Source organism: Pseudophryne corroboree, chromosome 4, assembly GCF_028390025.1.
Source record: "Pseudophryne corroboree isolate aPseCor3 chromosome 4, aPseCor3.hap2, whole genome shotgun sequence".
NCBI lineage: Eukaryota > Metazoa > Chordata > Amphibia > Anura > Myobatrachidae > Pseudophryne > Pseudophryne corroboree.
Window position 1 is genome coordinate 686995877 of NC_086447.1, and position 22697 is coordinate 687018573.

Here is a 22697-nt window from a genome sequence, read left to right on the forward strand (position 1 = left end):
TGGTGGAAGTCTTGAGACAGGAGCTGGAACCTGGAAGACAATCACAGGAGAGAGACAAACAGGAACTAGGTTTGACAACCAAAGCACTGACGCCTTCCTTGCTCAGGCACAGTGTATTTATACCTGCAGCAAGGAAGGGATTGGCTAGGCAATTATGCAGATTATCAATACTGAGAACAGATTGGTGGAAATGATCAGCTGACAGAATCCAAGATGGCTGCGCCCATGCAGACACTTGGAGGGAAGTTTGGTTTGTAATCCATGTGGTAATGAAAACAGTAATGGCGGCGCCGGCCACCGGAGACAGGAGGCGCCAGGCTGACAGATGCACATCCAACCACGCGGACACAGCGGAGGCCGCGGCTGACGTAATCGCCACTCAGACACTCTGCATGCAGAAGTTCAGGGACGGCGGCGGAGGCCGCGGGAGACGCCATGCCAGGTGTAATATGGCGTTTACTGTGACAGCGTCCCAGAGTGACAGGAGAGGATACAGGAATGTACACATCAGGATAACAGATGGGATCCGGTCCTGGAGCGCTGAGCCAGCCTTAGGAGGCATCTGATGGGTAAGAAATGGCGTCCAGATACCCGGATCGTGACACTGGACATGCGTAATGACAGCAGCAATGAATGCCCGAGGGCGTGACCACGACAACTGGGAATGCCTTAAGTGCTTTTATTAAATAAAAAGTCAAATAACGTGCAAAAGAATAATAGAAAGTCACAAGTGATAATTAGGTGCACAATTGGTAAAGACCAGTAACCTGGAATATGGAGGAAAGTTCTGTAAACAATAAATGAAGCTGGGGTTCGCTGGAAGATGAGAAATGAAGCTGGGGTTCGTAGGTAAATGAGGAAAGAAGCTGGAGTGCGCTGGTAACTGAGGAATGAAGGATGGTTACTGAAAAGCCAAAGTTCAAACACAGGAATCAGAGTAGACTGTAGAGGGTTAATCACTGGAGAGTCGGGTTACACTGCAGAGTGTAATCACCAGGGAAGTCAGGCTGAACTGAAGAATGGAATTGCAGGAGAAAGTCTGTAGTAAAGCTTGCAGGCTGGAATCACTGATGACAATGAAAGCACTGACGATTTCCTGGTGCAGGCTCAGTCCCTTTATACCCTTAGGTATGCAGGGATTGGATGACCAATTAGGCAGACTTCAGCGGAGCTATGGATTGGAGGTCAGGATCATGTGACTGGAACTAAGATGGCTGCACCATACCGGCCAGTGGAGGGAAACCTTGTTTGTAACACCACATGGAGATTCCTCTGTAATGGCGGCGGTGAATACAGAGAACGCCGACTTGCGTCTCAGTACCCGGATCATGACATGTCGGTTGCGATGCCTGACCTTCCCAACACTGGACGGGAAGAGGTTGCGCCTTCCACCATTTGCACGCCCCCTGCAAGTGCTGGAAGGAGCACCCGCAGTCCAGTTCCTGATAGTCAAATTGAAGATGTCACTGTTAAAGTACACCAGGATGAGGATATGGGTGTTGCTGGCGCTGGGGAGGAAATTGACAAGGAGGATTCTGATGGTGAGGTGGTTTGTTTAAGTCAGGCACCCGGGGAGACACCTGTTGTCCGTGGGACGAATATGGCCATTGACATGCCTGGTCAAAATACAAAAAAAATCACCTCTTCGGTGTGGAATTATTTCAACAGAAATGCGGACAACTGGTGTCAAGCCGTGTGTTGCCTTTGTCAAGCTGTAATAAGTAGGGGTAAGGACGTTAACCATTTAGGAACATCCTCCCTTATACGTCACCTGGACCGCATTCATCAGAAGTCAATGACAAGTTCAAAAACTTTGGATGACAGCGGAAGCAGTCCACTGACCACTAAATCCCTTCCTCTTGTAACCAAGCTCCTGCAAACCACACCACCAACTCCCTCAGTGTCAATTTCCTCCTTAGACAGGAAAGCCAATAGTCCTGCAGGCCATGTTACTGGCAAGTCTGACGAGTCCTCTCCTGCCTGGGATTCCTCTGATGGATCCTTGAGTGTAATGCCTACTGCTGCTGGCGCTGCTGTTGTTGCTGCTGGGAGTCGATCGTCATCCCAGAGGGGAAGTCGGAAGACCACTTGTACTACTTCCAGTAAGCAATTGACTGTCCAACAGTCCTTTGCGAGGAAGATGAAATATCACAGCAGTCATCCTGCTGCAAAGCGGATAACTAAGGCCTTGGCAGCCTGGGTGGTGAGAAACGTGTTTCCGGTATCCACCGTTAATTCACAGGCAACTAGAGACTTGATTGAGGTACTGTGTCCCCGGTACCAAATACCATCTAGGTTCCATTTCTCTAGGCAGGCGATACCGAAAATGTACACAGACCTCAGAAAAAGAGTCACCAGTGTCCTAAAAAATGCAGTTGTACCCAATGTCCACTTAACCACGGACATGTGGACAAGTGGAGCAGGGCAGACCCAGGACTATATGACTGTGACAGCCCACTGGGTAGATGTATTGCCTCCCGCAGCAAGAACAGCAGCGGCGGCACCAGTAGGAGCATCTCGCAAACGCCAACTCGTTCCTAGGCAGGCTACGCTTTGTATCACCGCTTTATAAGAGGCACACAGCTGACAACCTCTTACGGAAACTGAGGAACATCATCGCAGAATGGCTTACCCCAATTGGACTCTCCTGGGGATTTGTGACATCGGACAACGCCACCAATATTGTGCGTGCATTACATCTGGGCAAATTCCAGCACGTCCCATGTTTTGCACATACATTGAATTTGGTGGTGCAGAATTATTTAAAAAACGACAGGGGCGTGCAAGAGATGCTGTCGGTGGCCCGAAGAATTGCGGGCCACTTTCGGCATTCAGCCACCGCGTGCCGAAGACTGGAGCACCAGCAAACAGTCCTGAACCTGCCCTGCCATCATCTGAAGCAAGAGGTGGTAATGAGGTGGAATTCAACCCTCTATATGCTTCAGAGGATGGAGGAGCAGCAAAAGGCCATTCAAGCCTATACATCTGCCTACGATATAGGCAAAGGAGGGGGAATGCACCTGACTCAAGCGCAGTGGAGAATGATTTCAACGTTGTGCAAGGTTCTGCAACCCTTTGAACTTGCCAGACGTGAAGTCAGTTCAGACACTGCCAGCCTGAGTCAGGTCATTCCTCTCATCAGGCTTTTGCAGAAGAAGCTGGAGACATTGAAGGAGGAGCTAAAACAGAGCGATTCCGCTAGGCATGTGGGACTTGTGGATGGAGCCCTTAATTCACTTAACCAGGATTCACGGGTGGTCAATCTGTTGAAATCAGAGCACTACATTTTGGCCACCGTGCTCGATCCTAGATTTAAAACCTACGTTTTATCTCTCTTTCCGGCAGACACAAGTCTGCAGAGGTTCAAAGACCTGCTGGTGAGAAAATTGTCAAGTCAAGCGGAACGTGACCCGTCAACAGCTCCTCCTTCACATTCTCCAGCAACTGGGGGTGCGAGGAAAAGGCTAAGAATTCCGAGCCCACCCGCTGGCGGTGATGCAGGGCAGTCTGGAGCGAGTGCTGACATCTGGTCCGGACTGAAGGACCTGCCAACGATTACTGACATGTCGTCTACTGTCACTGCATATGATTCTGTCACCATTGAAAGAATGGTGGAGGATTATATGAGTGACCGCATCCAAGTAGGCACGTCAGACAGTCCGTACGTATACTGGCAGGAAAAAGAGGCAATTTGGAGGCCCTTGCAGAAACTGGCTTTATTTTACCTAAGTTGCCCTCCCTCCAGTGTGTACTCCGAAAGAGTGTTTAGTGCAGCCGCTCACCTTGTCAGCAATCGGTGTACGAGGTTACTTCCAGAAAATGTGGAGAAGATGATGTTCATCAAAATGAATTATAATCAATTCCTCCGTGGAGACATTCACCAGCAGCAATTGCCTCCAGAAAGTACACAGGGACCTGAGATGGTGGATTCCAGTGGGGACGAATTAATAATCTGTGAGGAGGGGGATGTACACAGTGAAAGGGGTGAGGAATCGGACGTTGAGGAGGAGGTGGACATCTTGCCTCTGTAGAGCCAGTTTGTGCAAGGAGAGATTGATTGCTTCTTTTTTGGTGGGGGCCCAAACCAACCAGTCATTTCAGTCACAGTCGTGTGGCAGACCCTGTCGCTGAAATGATGGGTTTGTTAAAGTGTGCATGTCCTGTTTATACAACATAAGGGTGGGTGGGAGGGCCCAAGGACAATTCCATCTTGCACCTCTTTTTTCTTTCATTTTTCTTTGCATCATGTGCTGTTTGGGGATTATTTTTTTGAAGTGCCATCCTGCCTGACACTGCAGTGCCACTCCTAGATGGGCCAGGTGTTTGTGTCGGCCACTTGTGATGCTTAGCTTAGCCATCCAGCGACCTTGGTGCACCTCTTTTTTTCTTTGCATCATGTGCTGTTTGGGGACTATTTTTTTAAATCTGCCATCCTGTCTGACACTGCAGTGACACTCCTAGATGGGCCAGGTGTTTGTGTCGGCCACTTGGGTCGCTTAGCTTAGCCATCCAGCGACCTTGGTGCACCTCTTTTTTTCTTTGCATCATGTGCTGTTTGGGGCCTATTTTTTTGAAGTGCCATCCTGTCTGACACTGCAGTGCCACTCCTAGATGCGCCAGGTGTTTGTGTCGGCCACTTGGGTCGCTTAGCTTAGTCATCCAGCGACTTTGGTGCAAATTTTAGGACTAAAAATAATAGTGTGAGGTGTGAGGTGTTCAGAATAGACTGAAAATGAGTGGAAATTATGGTTATTGAGGTTAATAATACTATGGGATCAAAATGACCCCCAAATTCTATGATTTAAGCTTTTTTTGAGGGTTTTTTGTAAAAAACACCCGAATCCAAAACACACCGGAATCCGACAAAAAATTTTCAGGGAGGTTTTGCCAAAACGTGTCCGAATCCAAAACACGGCCGCGGAACCGAATCCAAAACCAAAACACAAAACCCGAAAAATTTCCGGTGCACATCACTAGTAATAGATAAAGTATTCTTCAGCAATTGTTGAGGACACCGGATCATTTGAGTGTCCTGTTTGAGATGGCAATGGTTTTGGCAGGAAAAACTTTTGCACTCCAAAATGCACATAAACAGTAGCAAAACTGCAAACAAAAATGGCAAATCTAAATTTGTTAGACTTCAACAAAGTAGAGTGTGGGAAATAGGACTTAGTGCAAGACTCATTCTTCTGAGAATTACTTCCATTGTATGGAAGCAGGGATTTCTATGCATACAGACGAAAAAACAGACACTGATTACATAGGTATGCGGTCAGCATACGGATGGACTGGATCCCACCAGGGGCACCATACCGCTGCCGGAATACCAGCGAGGTAGGTGATTGCTCCTCTGTGGGTGTCCACAATACCCATAAAGGGAGAACAGAACCTGGGGTGAGCTAAGTTCACCACTGAGCCCACAAGGGGTTCCGTTGCGCTCGCCCCCCTTGCTGACATTCTAATGACCGGGATCCTGGCGTCGGTATAATGACCGCCGGGATTGCATACTGATTCCATTACACAGACATAGAAGTTAGAGACTATGTAGTTATCCATTCATTCTAAATAAAATAATTTACACTGAAAATGAGTAAAGATAAATAGTAATACTTAGAGGCTTAATATGGAATATGGTTAATGTGCTGATTGTGAATAATAAATACCAGGGACACTGCACATGATAAACAATTTGAATTTTAGAGATAAATCTTTAAAGCATAGGTTAATTGTTGAAAATGGATGGCTACAAATAAAAATAAAAACTGGGACTGTAACGTGAAGCATATGAAACAAATAATTGTCTCCATATTTAATGTGTTTCTTCATAGCGCAGCTGTGTATCATGGTCCCAATCTACTGTGAGTTGTGTGCCCAAGGTGTTTGCTTCACATTCTCTGTTTTATGTCATCTTTGTATGGTATGTTATCTGTGGGTATCTAGTATTTTGTATGTTGTAGTTTGTATTTCCTCTCCTTCATCCATTGTAACCTATGTAATGAGGCTGCCTCGCCTGGTATATTTGTTGGTGGGATAAGCAATCTGTGGGTCGAATGAAATATGGGCAAACCTGTAAGTTAGATTTAGTTTTTATGTTAGTTTGATGTTGCAAATATTAAAGGCTGGGCCTCAGTCCCTGCCATTCCTCCATACAGTGAGTCGCACAGCCGATGACATCATAAGTTGTCTCCCATTCCCTAGTGAGTGTGAGACTGTGTATGCATGTCTGTGACCAGGCATGCATACACATGTCAGAGCCTATAACTAGTGCAAGGCTGCATGTCACTGTAGTGTACACAAGATGGCTGCCTCGCTTGGTACTTTCATGGGTGAGATGAACAACCTATAATTCATTGTGTATCTTGTAGTTCACATAATGTATTTTGTACTTTGTATCTCAAAAAAGTGTAATTGCATCTCTATGTGCTGCTCATGCTAACCATTTTAATCCATACTTACCGACTTTGAAGTTTTCCTCTGGGAGATGCCCAGAGCGGAGAAGCAGCAATAGGGATGGGGCGAAGCTAATCACATTATTAGACCATGCTTCTTCACAGAAAATCTGTACTTTGTATTTATTGTAGGCAACCAACATAGGGGGATATCCAATTAGCCCCTATAAAACAATGGGAGTGAAAAACGTATCTGTTTACCACTAGTGATGTGCACTGGACATTTTTCGGGTTTTGTGTTTTGGTTTTGGATTCGGTTCCGCGGCCGTGTTTTGGATTCGGACGCGTTTTGGCAAAACCTCACCAAAATTTTTTTGTCGGATTCGGGTGTGTTTTGGATTCGGGTGTTTTTTTACAAAAAACCCTAAAAAACAGCTTAAATCATAGAATTTGGGGGTCATTTTGATCCCATAGTATTATTAACCTCAATAACCATAATTTCCACTCATTTCCAGTCTATTCTGAACACCTCACACCTCACAATATTATTTTTAGTCCTAAAATTTGCACCAAGGTCGCTGGATGGCTAAGCTAAGCGACACAAGTGGCCGACACAAACACCTGGCCCATCTAAGAGTGGCACTGCAGTGTCAGGCAGGATGGCACTTCAAAAAAATAGTCCCCAAACAGCACATGATGCAAAGAAAAAAAGAGGCGCACTAAGGTCGCTGTGTGACTAAGCTAAGCGACACAAGTGGCCGACACAAACACCTGGCCCATCTAGGAGTGGCACTGCAGTGTCAGGCAGGATGGCACTTCAAAAAAATAGTCCCCAAACAGCACATGATGCAAAGAAAAAAAGAGGCGCACCAAGGTCGCTGTGTGACTAAGCTAAGCGACACAAGTGGCCGACACAAACACCTGACCCATCTAGGAGTGGCACCCAAACAGCACATGATGCAAAGAAAAATTAAAGAAAAAAGAGGTGCAAGATGGAATTGTCCTTGGGCCCTCCCACCCACCCTTATAGTGTATAAACAGGACATGCACACTTTAACGAACCCATCATTTCAGCGACAGGGTCTGCCACACGACTGTGACTGAAATGACTGGTTGGTTTGGGCCCCCACCAAAAAAAGAAGCAATCAATCTCTCCTTGCACAAACTGGCTCTACAGAGGCAAGATGTCCACCTCATCATCATCTTCCGATTCCTCACCCCTTTCACTGTGTACATCCCCCTCCTCACAGATTATTAATTCGTCCCCACTGGAATCCACCATCTCAGGTCCCTGTGTACTTTCTGGAGGCAATTGCTGCTGGTGAATGTCTCCACGGAGGAATTGATTATAATTCATTTTGATGAACATCATCTTCTCCACATTTTCTGGAAGTAACCTCGTACGCCGATTGCTGACAAGGTGTTAGGGTCTCCTGCCCTGTGCTGCCACGTCGTCATGGCAACCGGGAGACAAGTGCTAGCGGAGTAACCTGAGCGCAGCTGATACTCCGGTTCGGGTCTTTTGCTGTGCAGTGGTTACAGGCTTTGTGCACGGCAGGGGATCCGGTGCTGGTTTTTGTGCACACAGTCTGTGAGGTCTGAGTGGGGCGTGGACAGCACCTGCTATATAAACCCTCTTCTCAGGTTAAACAGATGCTGCTGAATCTTTGTTGGTTAGTCAGTTTCTGAAAGTTAGCCAGTACTGTGTAGCTTTGTATTTGTTTGTTGCTTACTGCAAATAGGCCTTGGGATTTGGTACTACACTCTGCCAATCCAGACCTAGCAGTAAGACTGGAGTCAGTCGTTTAACTTGCTGGGGTTCTTTTGCTACTCTGTGAACTTAGCAAGTTTGCGGCTGTATTCTCAGACTTGCCTGCCAAAATCCTTTCTCACTGTGCAAGGTGTTCAGGTGTCAGTTTAGTGGCAGTAAGCTGAACCAGTGCACTGCAAGTGAGGACTAGGATTGAGGAGACTCTCCTTGTGTCTATTATTCCATCTCTGACCAAGGAGTTTACTGCCACACCCGTTGGTAACCCTTTAGGGTTTTGCTGTTGCCCTTAGCAACGGCATTTTGGGTTCTCTACGTATTAAAACACAACATCTCGCTTCTTTCCATCTGAGCATTCCTAATACTAGGGAGACACCCAGTTTCTTAGCCTCTGGGCTTCTCTGTTCACTTTGTGTTGATTTTGTTACCCTATCACCTTCTGTGTACGTAATGTCATATTCCCCAGTCTGTCTGTGAGTTCATTTGTTTTGCATCCCTCTCCGTTCAGACACCAGTACATTCCTGCAGGCACTGGTGTGCATAACATATTCAGCAGCCCAATACTCCTGTTGAAATTTTGTGGGAATATGGAGCATACCCCTCAAAATACTTTGCAACAGGTGGTCGATCTGGTGCAGGTCTTGACTCGACAATTTAATGATTTGTCCATTAAAATGCACACCTCCCAGGCCGCTGGCGGAGCTCCCGCAGCAGCAGCACCTTCAGGGGTTAAGCAGCCGAAAGTAAATCTCCCGGATCGTTTTTCTGGAGATCGCTCGCAGTTCTTTTGTTTCAAGGAGAGCTGCAAGCTATATTTCCAGCTTAGGCCTCAGTCTTCTGGGTCGGAGATTCAGCGGGTGGGCATAGTGATTTCCTTGCTACAAGGAGACCCCCAGGTCTGGGCATATGGGTTGCAGCCTGGCTGTCCGTCGCTTAAAAGTGTTGATGCTTTTTTTACGGCACTGGGCATGTTGTATGATGACCCTGACAAGACGGCCTCAGCCGAGGCTCAGATTTCGATCCTTAAGCAAGGGCGAAGGCCAGTTGAGGTTTACTGTACGGAGTTTCGGAGGTTGGCCCATGATACCCAGTGGAATGACCCAGCCCTGAGACACCAGTACCGAAGAGGTCTTTCTAACCAGATAAAAGACCAACTGGTACAATATCCCTTGTCTGATAGCTTGGATCAGCTCATGCAGTTATCCATCCGGGTGGATAGACGGGTGAGAGAGCGTAGGCTTGAAAGGGAGACCGAGGTTTCCTTCTTTCCCAAGGGAACCTCAGACTCTGAGGAATTTTCCGAGGAGCCTATGCAGATTGGGGCTACCCGCCTCTCCTCGCGTGAGAAGACGCAGAGGAGACAGCAAGGGTTGTGTTTGTACTGTGGGAATAAAGGTCATGTGGTAGTATCATGCCCAGAAAAGCCGGAAAACTTCAAGGCCTGAGGGTGATGGGAAATATTCTGTCAGGCCAGAAGTCAGAATTTCCCAAGAAGACTTTTATCATTCCGGTGACCTTGAAGATCCTCGGTCAAACTGTCAAGACTGAGGCCTTTGTGGACAGTGGGGCCGACGGGGTTTTTATGGACCGCCAATTCGCCCTGAAACACTCTGTTCCCTTAGTACCCTTGGCATCGGAAATTGAGATCTGTGGGTTAAACGGGGAACCATTATCCCAGGGTAAAATTACCTCTTGCACTAGCCAGATTTCTTTGTTTATTGGAGCCACACACTCTGAAAAATTGTCCTTTTATGTGACTGTCTGTACTTTTGCCCCATTGGTGTTGGGGTTACCCTGGTTAAGGGCCCACAATCCTCAATTTGACTGGGTCTCTGGGGAGATTCTTAGTTGGGGTACTGATTGTTTCAGGAGTTGCTTGAGCCTTCCAGTCAGGCTTTCGCAGCTAAGTTTGCCAGGATTGCCAGGATGTTATGCAGATTTTGCGGACGTGTTCTCCAAAAAAGTTGCAGAGGGACTACCTCCCCATCGCCCCTATGACTGTGCCATTGATTTGTTGCCGAATGCTAAGCTTCCCAAGAGCAGGTTGTACTCCCTGTCACGTCCTGAGACTCAGGCTATGGCAGAGTACATTCAGGAGAACTTGGCTAAGGGATTTATCAGACCTTCACAGTCTCCAGTTGGGTCGGGGTTCTTCTTCGTGGGTAAAAAGGACGGTTCGTTGCGACCCTGCATCGACTTCAGGGAATTGAACCGTATCACGATTAAAAACTCATACCCACTGCCTCTCATTTCGGTCTTGTTTGACCAGCTTCGTACTGCCACCATTTTTTCTAAGATTGACCTACGCGGTGCGTACAATCTAATCCGAATAAGAGAGGGGGATGAATGGAAGACTGCCTTTAATACCCACTCAGGGCATTATGAATATTTGGTGATGCCTTTTGGGCTCTGTAATGCCCCGGCAGTCTTCCAGGATTTCATGAACGATGTGCTCAGGGAATATTTGGATAGATTCTTAGTTGTATACTTAGATGACATCCTAATCTTCTCCCATTCCCTGGAGGAACATCGGAAGCATGTACGCTTAGTCCTCCAGAAACTCAGAGACCACCGGCTTGGGGCGAAGCTGGAGAAGTGCGAATTTGAAGTTCAGCAAATCGCATTTCTAGGATATATTATCTCCCCAGAAGGTTTCCAAATGGAGGTTTCCAAGGTACAGGCAGTCCTAGATTGGGTGCAGCCCACTAGTTTGAAGGCGCTTCAGCGTTTTCTGGGCTTTGCGAATTTTTATAGACGATTTATCGCTGGATTTTCGTCTATAGTGGTGCCCTTGGTGGCACGCACTAAGAAAGGGGCGGATGTTGCTCACTGGTCTTGTGAGGCCAAAGCGGCTTTTGCCCGTCTCAAAAGGGCATTTGTCTCGGCCAAGGTGCTGCGACACCCAGATCCAGAGCGTCCTTTTGTGGTGGAGGTGGATGCCTCTGAGATGGGTATTGGGGCAGTGCTCTCTCAGATGGGAGTGTCTGATAATCGCCTTCATCCCTGTGCTTACTTTTCCCGTAAATTTTCGCCTGCCGAGATGAATTATGACGTGGGTAACCGGGAATTGTTGGCTATTAAGGATGCACTCGAGGAGTGGAGACACTGGCTTGAGGGGGCTAAGTTTGTGGTCTCAATTCTCACCGACCATAAGAATTTGGCATATTTAGAGTCAGCGAAGCGTCTCAATGCCAGGCAGGCACGATGGGCTTTGTTTTTTGCTCGCTTTAATTTTTTGATAACATATCGCCCTGGGTCAAAAAACATCAAGGCTGATGCGCTCTCGCAGAGTTTTGCTCCAATCCAGGAGACCACCGAGGAGCCATTGCCCATTGTGTCCCCATCATGTATTAAAGTGGGCATTACCCAGGACCTCTTGTCATTAGTCCTTAGAGCACAGGAGCAGGCTCCTCCAAACCTTCCGGTAGGTCTTTTGTTTGTGCCTCCTAGGTTAAGACAGCGAGTGTTCCTGGAATTCCATGCCAAGAAGTCGGCAGGTCACCCGGGTATTGCCAGAACTCGGGAGTTGCTATCTAGGGCGGTGTGGTGGCCCTCGGTGGCTAAGGATGTGGATCAGTGGGTTCGGGCATGTGACATCTGTGCCCGAAATAAGACTCCTAGAGGGGTTCCTGTTGGCCCATTACATCCACTCTCTATTCCATCTAAGCCATGGACCCACATTTCAATGGATTTTGTGGTGGACTTGCCCAAATCCTCGGGGATGACAGCCATCTGGGTTGTCGTTGACAGGTTTTTGAAGATGGCGCACTTCGTTCCACTGGTTGGGCTGCCATCGGCCAGACGCCTGTCTGAATTATTTATGCTGCATGTTGTGCGCCTCCACGGGTTGCCACTTGATGTGGTCTCTGACCGCGGATCCCAGTTTGTGGCCAAATTCTGGAGGGCATTTTGTTCCGATCTCCATATTTCTGTCAGCTTGTCGTCAGGCTACCATCCGCAGTCTAATGGGCAGACTGAAAGGGTGAACCAGTCCTTGGAGCAGTTCCTCAGGTGTTATGTCTCCAAGTGTCAGACTGACTGGGTTGCTCATCTGTCCATGGCGGAGTTTGCCTATAACAACGCGGCTCACTCTGCTACAGGGATCTCTCCCTTCCTTTGTGTGTATGGGCATCATCCTAAGGCCAATTCTTTTGACCCCCTGGACTCCACGCCTGGTGGTTCCTCTGTGGTTTCGGTCCTTAGGGGTATTTGGAGGAAAGTGAAGAAAGCCCTTGTGTCTGTGTCATTAGTGACCAAAAGGGTTTTTGATAAGCGGAAAAGACCCTGCAGCTTCAAATTAGGAGACTTCGTCTGGTTGTCTACCAAGAATTTGAAGTTGAGACAGCCATCTTATAAGTTTGGCCCCCGGTTCATCGGCCCTTATAAGATCACTAGGGTTATCAATCCGGTGGCATTTCAGTTAGATCTGCCCCGTTCTTTGGGTATCAATAAAACATTTCATTGTTCCCTTTTAAAACGGGCGATTAGTAATCCTTCTTCCAGTGGAAGACCTTCTCCTCTTCTGATACGTGGCCAGAGGGAGTTTGTTGTTGAAAGGATTCTTGACTCCAAGATGGTTCGGGGTCGGCTGTCATTTTTGGTGCACTGGAAGGGGTATGGCCCGGAGGAGCGGTCGTTGGTGCGCAGTTGTGATCTTCATGCCCCCAGACTGATACGCTCTTTCTTCTCGCAGTTCCCCGATAAACCCGGTGGTAGGGGTTCTTTGACCCCTCGTCAGAGGGGGGGTACTGTTAGGGTCTCCTGCCCTGTGCTGCCACGTCGTCATGGCAAACGGGAGACAAGTGCTAGCGGAGTAACCTGAGCGCAGCTGATACTCCGGTTCGGGTCTTTTGCTGTGCAGTGGTTACAGGCTTTGTGCACGGCAGGGGATCCGGTGCTGGTTTTTGTGCTCACAGTCTGTGAGGTCTGAGTGGGGCGTGGACAGCACCTGCTATATAAACTAGTGATGAGCGGATTCGGTTTTACTCGGTTTTACTCGGTTTTACTCGGTTCTCAAAACGGCATCTTATTGGCTCACGGATGTCACGTGTTTTGGATAGCCAATAAGATGCCATTTTGAGAACCGAGTAAAACCGAGTGAAACCGAGTAAAACCGAACCTCGCTCATCACTAATATAAACCCTCTTCTCAGGTTAAGTAGATGCTGCTGAATCTTTGTTGGTTAGTCAGTTCCTGAAAGTTAGCCAGTACTGTGTAGCTTTGTATTTGTTTGTTGCTTACTGCAAATAGGCCTTGGGATTTGGTACTACACTCTGCCAATCCAGACCTAGCAGTAAGACTGGAGTCAGTCGTTTAACTTGCTGGGGTTCTTTTGCTACTCTGTGAACTTAGCAAGTTTGCGGCTGTATTCTCAGACTTGCCTGCCAAAATCCTTTCTCACTGTGCAAGGTGTTCAGGTGTCAGTTTAGTGGCAGTAAGCTGAACCAGTGCACTGCAAGTGAGGACTAGGATTGTGGAGACTCTCCTTGTGTCTATTATTCCATCTCTGACCAAGGAGTTTACTGCCACACCCGTTGGTAACCCTTTAGGGTTTTGCTGTTGCCCTTAGCAACGGCATTTCAGGTTCTCTACGTATTAAAACACAACATCTCGCTTCTTTCCATCTGAGCATTCCTAATACTAGGGAGACACCCAGTTTCTTAGCCTCTGGGCTTCTCTGTTCACTTTGTGTTGATTTTGTTACCCTATCACCTTCTGTGTACGTAATGTCATATTCCCCAGTCTGTCTGTGAGTTCATTTGTTTTGCATCCCTCTCCGTTCAGACACCAGTACATTCCTGCAGGCACTGGTGTGCATAACACAAGGTGAGCGGCTGCACTAAACACTCTTTCGGAGTACACACTGGAGGGATGGCAACTTAGGTAGAATAAAGCCAGTTTGTGCAAGGGCCTCCAAATTGCCTCTTTTTCCTGCCAGTATACGTACGGACTGTCTGATGTGCCTACTTGGATGCGGTCACTCATATAATCCTCCACCATTCTTTCAATGGTGAGAGAATCATATAAAGTGACAGTAGACGACATGTCAGTAATCGTTGGCAGGTCCTTCAGTCCGGACCAGATGTCAGCACTCACTCCAGACTGCCCTGCATCACCGCCAGCGGGTGGGCTCAGAATTCTTAGCCTTTTCCTCGCACCCCCAGTTGCGGGAGAATGTGAAGGAGGAGATGTTGACGGGTCACGTTCCGCTTGACTTGACAATTTTCTCACCAGCAGGTCTTTGAACCTCTGCAGACTTGTGTCTGCCGGAAAGAGAGATACAACGTAGGTTTTAAATCTAGGATCGAGCACGGTGGCCAAAATGTAGTGCTCTGATTTCAACAGATTGACCACCCGTGAATCCTGGTTAAGCGAATTAAGGGCTCCATCCACAAGTCCCACATGCCTAGCGGAATCGCTCTGTTTTAGCTCCTCCTTCAATGTCTCCAGCTTCTTCTGCAAAAGCCTGATGAGGGGAATGACCTGACTCAGGCTGGCAGTGTCTGAACTGACTTCACGTGTGGCAAGTTCAAAGGGTTGCAGAACCTTGCACAACGTTGAAATCATTCTCCACTGCGCTTGAATCAGGTGCATTCCCCCTCCTTTGCCTATATTGTGGCCAGATGTATAGGCTTGAATGGCCTTTTGCTGCTCCTCCATCCTCTGAAGCATATAGAGGGTTGAATTCCACCTCGTTACCACCTCTTGCTTCAGATGATGGCAGGGCAGGTTCAGGACTGTTTGGTGGTGCCCAAGTCTACTGTACGCGGTGGCTGAATGCCGAAAGTGGCCCGCAATTCTTCGGGCCACCGGCAGCATCTCTTGCACGCCCCTGTCGTTTTTTAAATAATTCTGCACCACCAAATTCAATATATGTGCAAAACATGGGACGTGCTGGAATTTGCCCAGATGTAATGCACACACAATATTGCTGGCGTTGTCCGATGTCACAAATCCCCAGGAGAGTCCAATTGGGGTAAGCCATTCTGCGATGATCTTCCTCAGTTTCCGTAAGAGGTTGTCAGCTGTGTGCCTCTTCTGGAAAGCGGTGATACAAAGCGTAGCCTGCCTAGGAACGAGTTGGCGTTTGCGAGATGCTGCTACTGGTGCCGCCGCTGCTGTTCTTGCTGCGGGAGGCAATACATCTACCCAGTGGGCTGTCACAGTCATATAGTCCTGAGTCTGCCCTGCTCCACTTGTCCACATGTCCGTGGTTAAGTGGACATTGGGTACAACTGCATTTTTTAGGACACTGGTGACTCTTTTTCTGAGGTCTGTGTACATTTTCGGTATCGCCTGCCTAGAGAAATGGAACCTAGATGGTATTTGGTACCGGGGACACAGTACCTCAATCAAGTCTCTAGTTGCCTGTGAATTAACGGTGGATACCGGAACCACGTTTCTAACCGCCCAGGCTGCCAAGGCCTGAGTTATATGCTTTGCAGCAGGATGACTGCTGTGATATTTCATCTTCCTCGCAAAGGACTGTTGGACAGTCAATTGCTTACTGGAAGTAGTACAAGTGGTCTTCCGACTTCCCCTCTGGGATGACGATCGACTCCCAGCAGCTACAACAGCAGCGCCAGCAGCAGTAGGCGTTACACTCAAGGATGCATCAGAGGAATCCCAGGCAGGAGAGGACTCGTCAGACTTGCCAGTGACATGGCCTGCAGGACTATTGGCTTTCTTGGGTAAGGAGGAAATTGACACTGAGGGAGTTGGTGGTGTGGTTTGCAGGAGCTTGGTTACAAGAGGAAGGGATTTAGTGGTCAGTGGACTGCTTCCGCTGTCACCCAAAGTTTTTGAACTTGTCACTGACTTATGATGAATGCGCTGCAGGTGACGTATAAGGGAGGATGTTCCGAGGTGGTTAACGTCCTTACCCCTACTTATTACAGCTTGACAAAGGCAACACACGGCTTGACACCTGTTGTCCGCATTTGTGTTGAAATAATTCCACACCGAAGAGCTGATTTTTTTTGTATTTTGACGAGGCATGTCAATGGCCATATTCGTCCCACGGACAACAGGTGTCTCCCCGGGTGCCTGACTTAAACAAACCACCTCACCATCAGAATCCTCCTTGTCAATTTCCTCCCCAGCGCCAGCAACACCCATATCCTCATCCTGATGTACTTCAACAGTGACATCTTCAATTTGACTATCAGGAACTGGACTGCGGGTGCTCCTTCCAGCACTTGCAGGGGGCGTGCAAATGGTGGAAGGCGCAAGCTCTTCCCGTCCAGTGTTGGGAAGGTCAGGCATCGCAACCGACACAATTGGACTCTCCTTGGGTATTTGTGATTTAGAAGAACGCACAGTTCTTTGCTGTGCTTTTGCCAGCTTAAGTCTTTTCATTTTTCTAGCGAGAGGATGAGTGCTTCCATCCTCATGTGAATCTGAACCACTAGCCATGAACATAGGCCAGGGCCTCAGCCGTTCCTTGCCACTCCGTGTCGTAAATGGCATATTGGCAAGTTTACGCTTCTCATCAGATGCTTTCAATTTTGATTTTTGGGTCATTTTACTGAACTTTTGTTTTTTGGATTTTACATGCTCTCTACTATGACATTGGGCATCGGCCTTGGCAGACGACGTTGATGGCATTTCATCGTCTCGGCCATGACTAGTGGCAGCAGCTTCAGCACGAGGTGGAAGTGGATCTTGATCTTTCCCTATTTTAACCTCCACATTTTTGTTCTCCATTTTTTAATGTGTGAAATTATATGCCAGTATCAATAGCAATGGCCTACTACTATATATACTGCGCACAACTGAAATGCACCACAGGTATGGATGGATAATATACTTGACGACACAGAGGTAGGTAGAGCAGTGGCCTTCCGTACCGTACTGCTATATATACTGGTGGTCACTGTGTCAGCAAACTGCAAAACTAAAATGCACCACAGGTATAGAATCTAGATGGATAGTATACTTAATGACGACACAGAGGTAGGTACAGCAGTGGCCTTCCGTACCGTACTGCTATATATAGTATACTGGTGGTCACTGTGTCAGCAAACTGCAAAACTAAAATGCACCACAGGTATAGAATGTAGATGGATAGTATACTTAATGACGACACAGAGGTAGGTACAGCAGTGGCCTTCCGTACCGTACTGCTATATATAGTATACTGGTGGTCACTGTGTCAGCAAACTGCAAAACTAAAATGCACCACAGGTATAGAATGTAGATGGATAGTATACTTAATGACGACACAGAGGTAGGTACAGCAGTGGCCTTCCGTACCGTACTGCTATATATAGTATACTGGTGGTCACTGTGTCAGCAAACTGCAAAACTAAAATGCACCACAGGTATAGAATGTAGATGGATAGTATACTTAATGACGACAAAGAGGTAGGTACAGCAGTGGCCTTCCATACCGTACTGCTATATATAGTATACTGGTGGTCACTGTGTTAGCAAACTGCAAAACTAAAATGCACCACAGGTATAGAATGTAGATGGATAGTATACTTAATGACGACACAGAGGCAGGTACAGCAGTGGCCTTCCGTACCGTACTGCTATATATAGTATACTGGTGGTCACTGTGTCAGCAAACTGCAAAACTAAAATGCACCACAGGTATAGAATGTAGATGGATAGTATACTTAATGACGACACAGAGGTAGGTACAGCAGTGGCCTTCCGTACCGTACTGCTATATATACTGGTGGTCACTGTGTCAGCAAACTGCACAACTGAAATGCACCACAGGTATAGAATCTAGATGGATAGTATACTTAATGACGACACAGAGGTAGGTACAGCAGTGGCCTACTGTACCGTAATGCTATATATTATATACTGGTGGTCACTGGTCAGCAAAACTCTGCACTGTACTCCTCCTATATAATATTATACTGGTGGTCCCCAGTCCCCACAATAAAGCAGCACACTGAGCACAGATATGGAGTGTTTTTCAGGCAGACAACGTATACTGGTGGTCACTGTCAGCAAAACTCTGCACTGTACTCCTGCTATATAATACAGCTGCTCCCCAGTCCCCACAATTAAGCAGTGTGAGCACAGATATATGCAGCACACTGAGCACAGATATGGAGCATTTTTTTCAGGCAGAGAACGGATAACTGGTGGTCACTGATCAGCAAAACTCTGCACTGTACTCCTCCTATATTATACAGCTGCTCCCCAGCCCTCCCCACAATTAAGCAATAATGCACAATCAAGTTCAATAATAACGGAGAGGACGCCAGCCACGTCCTCTCCCTAACATTTCCAATGCACGAGTGAAAATGGCGGCAACGCGCGGCTGCTTATATAGAATCAGAATCTCGCAAGAATCCGACAGCGGGATGATGACGTTCGGGCGCGCTCGGGTTAACCGAGCCATACGGGAGAATCCGAGTATGGCTCGGACCCGTGTAAAAAGGGTGAAGTTCGGGGGGGTTCGTTTTCCGAGAAACCGAACCCGCTCATCACTAGTTTACACTAGAGATGAGCAGGTTCAGTTCCCTGAGAACCGAACCCTACCAGACTTCACTACCCGAGCCCGGATCCGAGCCCGGCTCGGGTTTTCCCGCCTGACTCGGAAACCAGATTAAGGCAAAACGTCATCACCCTGCTGTCGGATTCTTGCAGGTTTTGGATTCCATATAAGGAGCCGCGCGCCACCGCCATTTTCACTCTGGAATAGGAGAGTGTAGTGAGAGGACGTGTCTCCATCCTCAGTGTCTGTGTGGGAGGGAAAGTGGGGTGGCAATTCCAGTGCTGTCTTGTGCTACTCAGCCCAGTGTAGTGTCTTATGCTGCATCAGTCCAGTCACAGTGGGGGTGTCCTCTGCTGTCATATGCCAGTGTAGCTGTATAAGTCCAATGCAGTGGTGCTTTGTAGTCCTGCATCAGTACAGTGGTAGTGTCTTGTGCTGCATCAGTCCAGTCACAGTGGTGGTGCCATCTGCTGCCATATGTCCAGTGCTGCTGTATAAGTCCAATCCAATGGTGCTGTGTTGTGCTGCATCAGTTCAGTGGTGGTGTTTTGTACTGCATCAGTCTAGTCAGAGTGGTGGTATCCTCTGCTGTCATATGTCCAGTGCTGCTGTATAAGTCCAGTTCAGTGCTGCTGTGTTGTGCAGCATCAGTCCAGTGGTTGTGTCCATGTGCTGCCATATAAGTCCAGTGGTACTGCCACATAAGTCCAGTGATACTGCCATATATGTCCAGTGATACTGCTGAATAAATTAAGTTCACTGTTACTGCCGTATTTGTCCAGTGATACTGCCATATATGTCCAGTGGTACTGCCATATAAATCCAGTGGTACTGCCGTATATGTCCAGTGGTACTGCCGTATAAATCCAGTCCAGTGATACTGCCTTAAATGTCCAGTGGTACTGCCATATAATTCCAGTGATACTGCCGTATATGTCCAGTGGTACTGCCGTATAAATCCAATGGTACTGCCGTATAAATCCAGTCCAGTGATTCTGCCGTATAAGTCCAGTGGTACTGCCGTATAAATGCAGTGATACTGCCGTATATGTCCATTGGTACTGCCGTATAAATCCAGTCCAGTGATACTGCCGCATATGTCCAGTGGTACTGCCATATAAATCCAGTGGTACTGGCGTATAAATCCAGTCCAGTGATACTGCTGTATATGTCCAATGGTACTGCCATATAATTCCAGTGATACTGCCGTATATGTCCAGTGGTACTGCCGTATAAATCCAGTGGTACTGCCGTATAAATCCAGTCCAGTGATTCTGCCGTATAAGTCCAGTGGTACTGCCGTATAAATGCAGTGATACTGCCGTATATGTCCAGTGGTACTGCCGTATAAATCCAGTCCAGTGATACTGCCGCATATGTCCAGTGGTACTGCCATATAAATCCAGTGGTACTGCCGTATAAATCCAGTCCAGTGATACTGCCATATATGTCCAGTGGTACTGCCGTATAAATCCAGTGGTACTGCCGTATAAATCCATCCAGTGATACTGCCGTATATGTCCAGTGGTACTGCCATATAATTCCACTGATACTGCCGTATATGTCCAGTGGTACTGCCATATTAATCCAGTGATAATGCCGTATAAATCCAGTCCAGTGATACTGCCGTATATGTCCAGTAGTACTGACGTATATTTCTAGTGTAGTTCACATTTTGTATTTTGTACTTTGTATCTCACCAAAGTGTAATTGCATCTGTATGTGCTGCTCATGCTAACCATTTTAATCCATACTTACCGACTTTGAAGTTTTCCTCTGGGAGATGCCCGGAGCGGAGAAGCAGCAATAGGGATGGGGCGAAGCTAATCACATTATTAGACCACGCTTCCTCACAGAAAATCTGTACTTTGTATTTATTGTAGGCAACCAACATAGGGGGATATCCAATTAGCCCCGATAAAACATCAGGAGTGAAAAACGTATGTTTACACTAGAGATGAGCAGGTTCAGTTCCCTGAGAACCGAACTCTACCGGACTTCACTACTGGAGCCTGGATCCAAGCCTGGCTCAGGTTTTCCCGCCTGACTCGGAACCCAGAACAAGGCAAAACGTCATCACTCCACTGTCGGATTACCGCAGGTTTTGGATTCCATATAAGGAGCCACGTGCCGCCGCCATTTTCACTCCGGAATTGGAGAGTGTGGTGAGAGGACGTGTCTCCATCCTCAGTGTCTGTGTGGGAGGGAAAGTGGGGTGGCAATACCAGTGCTGTCTTGTGCTGCTCAGTCCAGTGTAGTGTCTTATGCTGCATCAGTCCAGTCACAGTGGTGGTGTCCTCTGCTGCCATATGTCCAGTGCTGCTGTGTAAGTCCAATCCAATGGTGCTGTGTTGTGCAGCATCAGTTCAGTGGTGGTGTTTTGTACTGCATCAGTCCAGTCACAGTGGTGGTGTCCTCTGCTGTCATATGTCCAATGCTGCTGTATAAGTCCAGTCCAGTACTGCTGTGTTGTGCTGCATCAGTCCAGTGGTGGTGTCCATGTGCTGCCATATAAGTCCAGTGGTACTACCATATAAGTCCAGTGGTACTGCTGTATATGTCCAGTGATACTGCCATATATGTCCAGCGATACTGCCGTATAAATTAAGTTCACTGGTACTACCGTATTTGTCCAGTGATACTGCCGTATATGTCCAGTAGTACTGCCATATAAATCCAGTGGTACCGCCGTGTTTGTCCAGTGGTACTGCCGTATAAATCCAGTCCAGTGATACTGCCTTAAATGTCCAGTGGTACTGCCATATAATTCCAGTGATACTGCTGTATATGTCCAGTGGCACTGCCATATAAATCCAGTGGTACTGACGTATAAATCCAGTCCAGTGATTCTGCCGTATAAGTCCAGTGATTCTGCCGTATAAATCCAGTGATACTGCTGTATATGTCCAGTGGTACTACCGTATAAATCCAGTGGTACTGGCATATAAATCCAGTCCAGTGATACTGCTGTATATGTCCAATGGTACTGCCATATAATTCCAGTGATACTGCCGTATATGTACAGTGGTACTGCCGTAAAAATCCAGTGGTACTGGGGTATAAATCCAGTCCAGTGATACTGCCATAAAGTCCAGTGATACTGCCGTATAAATCCAGTGGTACTGCCGTAAAAATCCAGTCTAGTGATACTGCCGTATAAGTCCAATGGCACTGCCATATAATTCCAGTGATACTGCCGTATATGTCCAGTGGTACTGCCATATAAATCCAGTCCAGTGATACTGCTGTATAAGTCTAGTGGTACTGCTGTATAAATCCAGTGATACTGCCATATATGTCCAGTGGTACTGCCATATAAATCCAGTCCAGTGATACTGCCGTATATATCTAATTGTACTGCCATATAATTCCAGTGATACTGCTGTAAATGTCCAGTGGTACTGCAATATAAATCCAGTGGTACTGGCATATAAATCCAGTCCAGTGATACTGGTGTATAAGTCCAGTGATACTGCCATATAAATCCAGTTATACTGCCGTATATGTCCAGTGGTAATGCCATATAATTCCAGTGGTACTGCCATATAATTCCAGTCCAGTGATACTGCCGTATATGTCCAGTGGTACTGCCATATAATTTCAGTGATACTGCCGTATATGTCCAGCGGTACTGCCGTATATATCCAATCCAGTGATACTGACGTATATGTCCAGTGGTTCTGCCATATAATTCCAGTGATACTGCCATATATGTCCAGTGGTACTGCCATATAAATCCAGTCCAGTGATACTGCCGTATATATCTAATGGTACTGCCATATAATTCCAGTGATACTGCCGTAAATGTCCAGTGGTACTGCAATATAAATCCAGTGGTACTGGCATATAAATCCAGTCCAGTGATACTGGCGTATAAATCCAGTGATACTGCCATATAAATCCAATTATACTGCCGTATATGTCCAGTGGTAATGCCATATAATTCCAGTGGTACTGCCATATAAATCCAGTCCAGTGATACTGCCGTATATGTCCAGTGGTACTGCCATATATTTTCAGTGATACTGCCGTATATGTCCAGCGGTACTGCCGTATATATCCAATCCAGTGATACTGA

At 47.2% G+C, this 22697-nt stretch overlaps 1 protein-coding gene across 3 annotated transcripts in view; it reads right to left on the reverse strand.

Moving 5' to 3' along the window:
* GRM1 (glutamate metabotropic receptor 1) overlaps positions 1–22697 on the reverse strand; it is an 818622-nt gene that overhangs the window by 18352 nt on the left and 777573 nt on the right. The gene's annotated exons all lie outside the window — the stretch shown is intronic.